Here is an 8401-nt window from a genome sequence, read left to right as displayed (position 1 = left end):
GATTCATAGTTTAATAACTTTTGAACCATAAAAGCGATTTACTCACTTTCGGTTCCGTTTAAATCCTGACGTTTTCGTCTTTACGGCGGTCTTTTCCGGGTCTTTCTAGCCTCTACAGGCTCTTAGGCGGTTTGCCATTCCACTGCGTGGTAATCTACTCTACTCGCCTCGGCTCTACTCCGCCTTTTTGGGTTCCATTTACAAAAAAAATGTCCTGGGACTGCTACAGAACTGTTTTAGTCCTCCTCAGTCGAGGTTCACGCGAGCTGAAAGGGCGGACCGAAGTGACGTGGAACCTGCAAACTGCTGATTTGTCGATCACTGCGTCTTTAGCAACAAGAGTGCAGTGTGTGTCCAGAACAACGGGACTTTAAAAAAACCTCCTGCTCTATCCTCACTTTTCAACTGTTAATAATAAGGGCTATTAGCGCTTTATCGTTTCCACTCTTGCCACTGTTACTTTAGAAAAAAACAAGACTATAAATATCAAAGAAACATTTTTTATTTAGCTTTTCAAGTAGCGGCATCAAACCGCCGCTACACCCCGTCTTCTTCCCTGCACCTTGTGGACAGTCCCCCCCCCCCCCCCCCCACTCTGCTGCCCAGGAATTCATCCCCGTCCACAAGCCGCTCCATGACTCATAAAGATTATAACGAACCAGCATTCAGAACAAACAAGCTCTCGCGGTCGGACACCGCCCCCCAACGTCTGCGGCGGCCATTTTGGTAAAACGTGAATGCTCTGAAACAACAAACAGTACACAGCCGCCATGTTGGTGTGTAATCATGGTGCTAAGTTCAGTACTTTCCTATAGCGTGTAGTAATTACCGACGGGGCCGCTAACATGCACATGTTAGCTTGTTAACCGGGAAACTAACTCACCCTTTTGGGCCGTCATGTCGACGTCCTGAACCCCGAGAATTCCAAACTCTTTGTCTTCCTTTCAGCTTCTTTTGAGACAACCTTTCTTCTTTCTTGCGAGTAGCCGACGTGCTTTTTGATTCTCGTTGAAAATTTCACATCACGCGTATCTATGGTGACAACCACGCTGATGTCTTATTCAATCTGCGCACGGGAAACAGGACGCAAATGGGTCAGGCGAGGCGAGCTGTTACTGATCAGTGGAACAACACCTTAGAGATTTTATGGAATTGTTGAAATGGTTTCCTTTACAATTGGTTAAATGTCAAATAGTAATTTTTGGTATTTAAATAGAATATGTGAAGCAGAAGAACTGATAACACTTTTATTCTTGCAAATATCTCAAATTCCCGACCTCAGGCGATAGTCCCAGTGTCGGACTCGAACCCTTGACCTTTTCATGAGCCTGAACCCTCTCACGTATATGATCGTAGCAGACCCTCTGGCCTCATTTGGTTCATTATGCAGAGTCAAACCACTTAGTTATGTTTCTTGGATGGGAGATTGGATCAAAGGGGACCAAACCCCGGTCCTCCTGGTTGAAAGTCCTGTATTGTTTGTGCCCCGTCCACCTAAAACCCTCAAAGTGTTCTTCTATCATTGTCCCCTATTTGTGGGTTGTAGAATCCACCTTCCTCACCTCAGCTGAACCATCCACCAGTCCATGTTTTCAGCAGGGACACGGATACCGTTTTTTTCTTGCCAACATGATATGATATGACTAGATAAGTCTACATGATATTGGATATGATATCGCTTGTGACGTTTGAAACATGCAAATCAGATATTGTGCTGACACCCAACACGTATGAAAGGCGCGTTGTTGTTGAACTCAAACAAAACTCCCGTGGAGGCAATTTGGCTGTTCCATTACAGAGTGAATTGTCCGCGGTAAAGTTTTTTTATGTCGTTGTTTCCATGGCTTTACTCTAAGTTATTCTGTCACATGCATAAATTAGACAAAAACAAGCAGCACCGGCTTCTACTGGAGTCTTTTCAGGTCAATGAGCTCAACGTCCCCTAGGTTTGGTTGTATCTGCAGGAGGCTGACGAGACCGGCCGTATGTTGCTTCTATCTAATAACCACAATAATGACGGGTAAAAAGTCCAAAAAGCCTCAGAGACCTGAGACTTGACTTATACTCTAGCTCAGAGACAGAGACTTGACTTAGACGTCGTAGCTCAGCGACTTGACTTAGACTCTAGCTCAGGAGACTTGACTTAGACTCTAGGTCCGAGACCTGCTACTTGACTTTAGACTCTATCTAGTAGACTCTCCCCTTGTTGTTATCCCGTCTGGGGAGAGGTGAATGTATTTATGGCTCATTCATATCTGAATTCAGCCCCTTCTTTTCTTGTATAATTGATTTGTCTTTCGTCCTATAATGTTCTAATGTCTGTCCTAACGTCTCTCCCGTATCGGTACACCAGCCACTGCCACTGTGATTATTTTCCAAGTATTAAGATTTAGTGTCGCCAGCTTAACTGTTTACAACATTAACTTCTGCTCGTGGACGTGTTCATTTTGTTATTGTAGAAGCTGAGCAGGGGGTTCTGATCAGTAACTAGCTCGTTTTTATTAATGTTTGTCATCAAGCCGAATGAATGGTATCATCATGATGAGATCCGGTCCCGTGTTGGTGCATAAAATAACCCAACGCAGTTAAACCAGTGTCATTACAAGCCCAGACACCATCTATCCTGACCTTTCACCCTGTTTAACTATTGGTGAAATATCCCATACCCAGCCTGCACCACCGCAGACTGTCAATCATGATTAGCCCCCGCCCCTTTCCAAGGTAGATAAGGTACTCTCCTTCCCTCCAACCAAACCACCAGGGGCCGATCAAAGACGGATTGATGTTATTTTCAGGACTTTCTTCTCCCTGTTTTCTCATCATTATCCTTGACTGTTTAGTCTGATTGGTTTCTATATTTTTATTAATGTTAGATTGCCAAGAGTTCCTTCTGTTGAGTAAAGGATCCAACTGGACTGCAGATTGAGAATCATTAATGATGTAAATCAGTCCACCCTGAACATAATTTGTAGTTATTGATTATAATTCGTCAATATCTGTGACATTTTTTCAGTGACAGCCATCAGCTTGATCTTCTCCTTCGTGTCAACGACCTCAGCAAAGTATTCATATTTTAATTTTTAATACTAGTGTTGTTCTTTCTAGCTGGCCAGAAGGCAAGCTCTCGATCTACTACTCCAATAGAAAATATTGGTTTAAATAATCCAAATTACCCGTTTTGTTCCTTCTGTGGTTCAGTAAGGCTGGTCACGAATCAGATATTAACCATTCTTTATCTATAATACCTTATAACTAGATGGATATTTAAAAAGATTTATAATAAACGACTCATTAATTTCCCATCATGCAGTGTGTTGACTTTTCCTTTAACAAAACTACATTTCCACGATGTCCTCAGTCTTCTTGATTTCTGTGTTTCCTGCTGTCCAGCGACTGCTGGCTGCATACGTAAAAGAAGTAAGAATAAAACTCTGAAGAAATAAATCTGGAAAATGTTCTGGCAGCTCATTGCCTGGACTTTGTCCCAAAATAAAAATGCAATTTGGTCTGTAGTTCCAGTAATAATCATTTTAAAACATTTACATCCTTCCCTTTTGAAGAAATTCGTTTGTATCTTTTGGCTGACCAGGGCCAACCCTATATACAGCACATAAAGATAACAGATGCCCTCGTATAATGGATGCTAAGGATGTAAAGAGCTATGTTACTTCCTGGGTTTAGTGTTGTTGAAGCACATTAAAGTCACTGCACGCAGTTCTGTTAATTCTTCTACTAATAATCTCACTTTGGCATTTTTGGTAATATTTACATGAAGGGTCATTATAATATATTGATCTTGTGTGATCCCAATCCACGTGGGGCCCAGGTCAGGACTGAGCCTGGACTGCGTTGGGTTGCGTGATCGGAGTCCTGCCTTGCCAGCTCTTCTCCACAGCCTGCAGAGGGAAACAATCCCCGGAATGAACAGTTGTCCATATAGACGTAGGCTGATTGGTTCTGGTGGTTTTTCATACAGGGAACCTGCGTCCCCTTCCCCTCCTGTTGGACTCCGTGGTGGCTCTCGCGGTTTCGCTTTCTACCACCAGTCACAGACCTGGCTTCGATGCGAGGTACAGCAGTGTCTATCTATCATAACATATGCATGCTAAATACAGTCAACTATTATACTTTCCTGCAGTTTAATATTATAAACCACACTGTAAAAAATACTCTGTTAAGTTAGTCCTATTTGAAAAGTATGTCCGCATCATTATTTACCATAAGCTAGTTAAGTATTAAACCAGTAACTTAGTACCATATTTACTATTTACTGTACCTAATAGTCTTCTTACAGAGTGTATTAGAGTTCTACTGCAGTCCCGGATTTGAATACTTCTCACCACTGATTAAAATATAGACATGTCCCGTGTGACGGTGTAACTGTCCTAAGACTGTTACTAATTGATTATGTTTTGTATTTCTGACATTATCACCTGCTGATATGTCTCCATTAGACCTTCGCAATCGCTGCGGAGGGAATCTGGCCTCCTCCACTCAGCACAGAATACATTCCCAAAGACTTTCATTACCAAAGTGCCGGTACCCACAAAACCTCCTGGATCGGAGGCCCTGCTTCTGAATGTGAACTTCTCATCTAACAGACGTGTGTCACTTGTCCTCAGCCGTTTGTCCATGAATGCTTCATACATACCTAGCTGTGAAAAGTAAAGCGCTGTACTCTGTCTGTATTTCACGTGTTCCTTAGCAGCACATTGACTGCTGTGAATGAGCGGAAGATCTTGTAGGGTGGGGGGGTGTTCTCCTCAAACAAGACATGAAGAAGAAGTTAAAAGAAAACACAAGACTGTTCACCGTGTAACAGTGTTCAGTGGCCCCTGGAGGATTATTCTGAAGCACGTTTTTAACCAATCTTACCCTCATGTTGTCTTCCCATGTTGTCCCATTTTGTCTTCATGTTGTCCTCATGTTGTCCCCTGTTGCCCTCCTGTTGTCCTCATTTGTCCTCATGTTGCCCTCATGTTGTCCTCATGTTTTCCTCATGTCAAGTTAACACACGGTTAACGAGTCCTGTTGGTTCAAAACTGTCGTCACTAACGGGACACACAGTCCCCTTCTCACTGCCCTTTTCTTCATCTAAATCTATGTTTTATCACTTCAAAATCATATGCAGAGCGTGTTTCCTTGATAGCTCACTAACCCTTCCTAGAATGTGGTTTGGTCTCATGAGTTATTGTCGAAAGTAAGCATTCTTCTGGCCTAATGAGTGTACTCTTGATTTCACTTTGACGTTACCCAGTCTTTCCCGCCCTCCAGGAGGGTACGTGGTTCGTGGTCTGATGGATCCAGATTTCAACTACAGAACTGGATCGGGGGAGCCTAACACTCCGGTGGGGGGAGGCACTGTCTCATGATAAACCCCCTGGCCCAAGGTAAAAAAACATTAAAATCTTGTTCTTTGTTGCACTTTTAAATACAAAGTTAAACTAGCAGTTCTATTGGTTACCTATCTCTACAGGAGAAAACTGACGACGGGCCTTGTCCAATCAGTATTCTTTCGTAGCTCCAGGACCGGTGGTGTGACTCTAACACACCATCATGATGCTTCCTACAGCTCATCTATAGCTCTAGTCATTGATTCATCTCTACTCTCTATCCTTGATTCATCTCTAATCTCTACATTGATAACTCTCTAATCTTTATCATTGATTCATTTCTCATCTCTACATTGTTCTCTTAATTCTCTATCATTGATAATCTCTAATCTCTATCATTGATTCATCTCTAATCTCCTGATCATTGATTCATCTCTAATCTTATCATTGATTCATCTCTACTCTTTATCCTTGAGTCTCGGCTGACAGAGACACTTTGTTTTCTTATCTGAGAGTAGGACCATTCACATTGGGTTAAAATCAGAATAAACTGGCCCACTTAGCTGACCGAACTAATCATTTACTGACTTTTAAATCTTAATAAATGACACAAATTAAATATGAAACCATTTGAACATCATTACATCTTTTCTGTTCCTAGTTACTGAATACTATCTGTTATTAACAACAACCCCCTGCTCTGATTAAATATTAACACTTATTAAGATTTCTCTCCTGAAGTTATTGTTTGGATCAAAACAACTCTCCAGTGTGTTAGCTTATCTTAGCAATAAAGACTGGGAACTCAAGCCTGACTCCATCCAAAGGTAAACCTACCATATATGAGTGGTGGGTGATCTTTTTATTCCAAAAGTCCAATAGAAAATAAGTGGTATATTTTACAGATCTTTCTGTGATCAGAGGGAATGCACTGTAAGACCACTTCCTAATACTATTCTAATTCATATAGTCCACTGGTTTTCATGAACTGGTTTCTTTTATTTCTTAAAACTGTGTGTTGGTTCTTATTTCATCTGCTTTCCTTTTTAGATGTCATCAACTAAGCATATCAAATAAAAAATATATAGTCCGTAAACGTGTCGTTGTTGTTTCTAAAGGACAAATCATTAATGATTGGGGGTGGGGGGATAGCTGCTCTCAGGGAGGTAGCAAGGCGCTTTATTGGTAGAGCACATTTCAGCAACAGGCAATTAAAGTGCTTTACAGAAAATCATTTAAAAAACCGATCAATAAACAATACAAATACAAACAATAAACGTGAATAAACAGTTAAAAATAAGAAACATTAAGTTACATCCAACACAACAAGACTAAAATTACAGTGCATCATAGAAATTAAACATTAAAGAAATGAGCATGTCATTTAACAAAGGCAGCAATCAAAAAGAACGGTCTCAGCCCTTGATTTAAAAGAACTGGAGTATCAAGCGGATCTGCAGTTTCTGGGAGTAGTTTCCAGATAGAGGAGCTTGATGACGCTAGAGGTCTGGGGGGTCATAGTTGTAGTGCCAGATCCGAAATGTATTTGCCTCTATACCATTGAGTGATTGTATAACTATCAAAAGTACTTTTGAATCATTCTCTGAGGCACAGGAAGCCAGTGTTAGACTTCAGAACGGAGTGATGTGATCCAGTCTTTGTCCTTAGTTAGGACTGGAGTGATGTGATCCCTTCCTCTTGTCTTATGAGGACTCGAGCAGCAGCATTCTGGATCAGCTGCAAGCTGTCTATGATTTTTTAGGCTGAGACCTGTAAAAGACCCCGTACAGTAGTCAATCTACTGAAGATGAAAGCATGGACCAGTTTTTCCAAGTCCTGTTGACACATACGTCCTTTAACCCTTGATATTCCTTAAGAGGACAGAGGACTGTCATCTTGGATTCAGGAGTTTCCTCAAAGTGCCCTTCCACCGCTCTATTACGCCCCAGTTGAGGTCAACAACGTCCCCATCCTTACTGTTATAACTGGAGATTCCTCGGCTTCCCCCTCCTGAGTGGCGAACTGTTTTCCAGAAGCACCCTGGTGGCCGACCGAAATCCGTCTCCATGTCCTTTCTCCGAACTTCTCCCCACACACCGCTGCTTTGCTCGGTCACGCAAGAGGCTGCAGCCCTTCGGGCCCGGCGTACCCTGCAACTGCCCTCCGGAGTCCTCCGAGACAAATATCCCGAAAGACTCCTTCTTCAGTGCGACGGCGTTCCCCTGACCACCGGTGTCCAACAGGGTGGTCGGGGTTACCTCCTGTGAGTGCACCTAAAACTAAGACCACCGCTCACCGCCAAGCTTTTAGCAATGGAAGCTTTGAACATTTTCCCACTCAGGTTTCAATGCCCCCAGCCTTCCCAGGGATGCACGATAGCTCCGGCCGAGGTGTGAGTGAAAGGCCGTCGACAAGGGGCCGCCTCCAGACGTTCCCAGTTTACCCCACTACCCGTATTTGGGCTTACCAGTCTTCCAGAGTCCTTCCCCCCACCCCCTGACGCGCAACTCACCACCAGATGGTGATCAAGTTGACAGCTCTGCCCCTCTCTTCACTCCGATTGCCAAAACCTGCCTCAGATCGATGAACGATTATAAAATCGATCATTGACCTTTGGCCTAGGGTGCTCGGTTACCTACTACACTTATGATCATCCCTATGTTCGAACATTGGTGTTTGTTATGGACAATCCATGGACGACATCCACAGAAAGTGCCAACAACAACAACCACCTCTTGATTCATATTCAGTGAGGCCCGTTCCTCCCAATCACAGCCCTCAGTATTCCATCTTGCCCACCGTGTGCGTTGAAGTCCCCAGCAGAACGATGGAGTCCCCTACTGGAGCCCCATATCTGAGCCTCCATTCAAGGTCTCCAGAAGGCCGAATCTCTGAACTCCTTTTGGTGCATAGCCAAACAACAGTCAGAGTTCCCCCCCCATCCCCGCAGGCGTAGGATGCGACCCTCTCGTCCCCCGGGTAACTCCAACGCAGCGGCGCTCAGCCGGGGGCTTGTGAGTATCCCCACACCCCTCCTGGGCTCCTCACACCTTGGGCACCTCCGGAGT

The 8401-nt window shown here is 43.5% G+C and overlaps 1 long non-coding RNA gene across 1 annotated transcript; it reads left to right on the top strand.

Annotated features, from left to right (window-relative positions):
• The first annotated feature begins 3969 nt into the window (after positions 1-3969).
• On the top strand, positions 3970-5361 carry LOC116686632 (uncharacterized). The gene is made up of 3 exons (XR_004331315.1): positions 3970-4070; positions 4455-4581; positions 5275-5361. It is a non-coding gene; the product is annotated as an uncharacterized LOC116686632 (long non-coding RNA).
• The last annotated feature ends 3040 nt before the right edge of the window (positions 5362-8401 follow it).

The sequence above is a fragment of the Etheostoma spectabile genome, unplaced genomic scaffold (assembly GCF_008692095.1).
Source record: "Etheostoma spectabile isolate EspeVRDwgs_2016 unplaced genomic scaffold, UIUC_Espe_1.0 scaffold406, whole genome shotgun sequence".
NCBI lineage: Eukaryota > Metazoa > Chordata > Actinopteri > Perciformes > Percidae > Etheostoma > Etheostoma spectabile.
The sequence above is the reverse complement of the archived record's forward strand: the minus strand, read 5'-3'. Positions and strand labels throughout refer to the sequence as shown.